Consider the following 2,457-nt stretch of genomic DNA (forward strand, 5'->3'; position numbering starts at 1 on the left):
CTTCTATTTAGCCTTCTGGTTGTTTGGTATCTCCTGTTCCTTTTTCCCTGCCTTTCTTTTTACCTTCATAACATGGTGGCTTTCCATGGTGATTTGTTCAGTTTCCCTTTTTTTTTTTTTTTTTTGTTTTGTGACTCTATTCTAGATTTTTGCTTTGTCGTTACCTTGTGGCTTACATAAAACATCCAAGGAGTCCTTTTTATGCTGATAGCACCATATGTCCATATAAAGTTTCCACCTTTTTACTCCTCCCTTTATATTTTTGATGTCAGTTTACCTTTTTTGCTGTATATTCTTTGAGGAATTCTAGTGGTTGTAGTTTTTTTTTATTGTTTTTTTTTTTGTTAAGCCTTTGTAATTAAGTGGTTAACCTATCATTCTAATACAGTTTTCCAATTCTGTTTTTTCACCTTTGACTAGAGTATAGTGCAATTTCATTTGCTTTTATGTCACTAATTAGCGTCTTTCCATCTCAGCTTGGAGAATTCCTTCCAGCATTTCTTGAAAGGCAGGTGTAATGGTGCTAAACTCTCTCAGTTTTTGTCAGGGAAAGCCTTTATTTCTCCTTCATATCTGAAGCATATCTGCCAGATACAGCGTTCTGGGCGAGCAGCTTTTATTTTTCAGCATTTTGAATAGGTTATTCCATACCCTCCTGGTCTGTACAATGTGTGCTGTGAAATCTGATAGGGTAATGGAGGTTCCTTTGTAGGTTACCTTCATTTTTCCCTGGCTGCCTTTAAGACTTAACAGGTTCAATATAATGTCTAGGAGAGCATCTTATTGCATTGAGATAATAGAGTGTTCTGTTAGCTTTTTGGACTTGCCCAGTTCCTTCCCCAGGTTTGAGAAATTCTGTTACTATTTCTCTAAATATACTCTCTGCTCCCTTTTCCCTTTCTACTCCTCTTGGTGGACCAGTTATTCTTACATTTGTTTTTCTCATCATATATGATAGTTCTTGTAGGGTTTCTTCATTTTGAAAATCTTAGTTCTCCTGAGTCATTTCTAAATTTCTATCTTTCAGGTCAGTAATTCTTTCTTCCATCTGATCTGCCCTATTCCCTAAGCTGCCTAATGCATTTCTTCATCTTACTCGTTGAATTTGTCAGCTCCAGAAATTGTGTGGGACTTTTTAAAAATTTCAAACTCCTTTGTAAAAAAACATCTAATGTTTAATAATTTTATTCCTAAATTGAAGCATATTCCCATTTTCTTGTAAGCTCATCAAATCTTTGTAACAACTATTTTGAATTATTTGTTAAATCACAACATTTTGCACCTTTGTGTTGCTGGAGAATTTTGTGTGTGTGCAGTACCATAGTATTGCATTTGAAATTGCACACACTTTTCTTTGTTGTTTATTTTGTTACAGTTGTAAGATTGGCAATTACAGACCTTTCTTTTGTTTCCCAGAAGGTGGTGCAATAGCTCAAGTTTTTGGTTTCTTCTTAACCTGAGCTGGTTCTGGGGCTGCACTCAGGAGTGCATGTAAAAAAAAGCCAATGTAGAATCTGGTAGGGGTGAGGGGAAGTATAAGCTTAGCACTGGATTTTGTGATTGCCTACAGACGGGTAGGGAGATCCTGGAATGAGGGTACTCCCAGAGGTCCATGTGCAAACCTCCTGCTGAAATCCCAAAGCAGTCAGCAAGGAATGTTCCTTCAGTGTCCTTTGATATTTTTGTCTGTCTGTTCCCTTTTCCCTCTCCCCAGTCAGGGAGTTCCCTCTTCAAAGTTGTGTTGCTAGAGAGAAATGGGTCCTTGAGCAGGAGAAATACATCCCCCCCCCCCGCCCCCCTTTGAAGCTGTTCCTTTGTGTGCTTTAAAACAGGTAGCGCCTGGGTGACTCAGGCAGCTAACCGAGGGTCTGACTTGAGATTTTGGCTCAGGTCATGGTCTCATGGTTAGTAGGATTGAGCCCCAGGTCTGGCTTACAACTCAGAGCCTGTTTGGAATCCCCCCTCCCCACCTCTGTTCATGCAGTCTCTCTCAGAATGGATAAACATTAGAAACTTCTAGTGCTTGGGAGTATGTGGTAAATGTCCCACAACTTTGTTTCTGTTTCTCAGTTTTTTATTTCAATTCTTTTGGCATATCTAAATGTCAGAAAGTGGATATATACATACAGAATTCAAAACAACTTCCTAAAATGGTTTTAGTATTGGCCAGTCACTGACATCTTTATTTTGAAAGTTTGAATTCCCAAATATGTCTAAAGTGCATTCTTGCAGCTAAGCTATAGCAGCATTTGTTTATAAACCCTTAAGAAGTATTCAGACAAGAGCTGGAAAAGTCACAATAAAAAAGTGTGATCTAAATATATTTTTCCTTAATCACCTAGGACAAAACACTTGTGTGAATTAGTTTATAAGTATACAAGAAATATACAAAATAATAGCATTATTAAAAAGTTCACATGGCAAGGCATATAATATAAAAAGTGTGCTGAATCCTAG

The 2,457-nt window shown here is 37.6% G+C and overlaps 1 long non-coding RNA gene across 9 annotated transcripts in view; it reads left to right on the forward strand.

The window, feature by feature from the left end:
• The window catches only part of LOC115515738, an 80,020-nt gene that overhangs the window by 22,574 nt on the left and 54,989 nt on the right, over positions 1 to 2,457 (forward strand). The window lies entirely within an intron of this gene.

This window comes from Lynx canadensis, chromosome B3 (genome assembly GCF_007474595.2).
Source record: "Lynx canadensis isolate LIC74 chromosome B3, mLynCan4.pri.v2, whole genome shotgun sequence".
Classification (NCBI taxonomy): Eukaryota; Metazoa; Chordata; class Mammalia; order Carnivora; family Felidae; genus Lynx; species Lynx canadensis.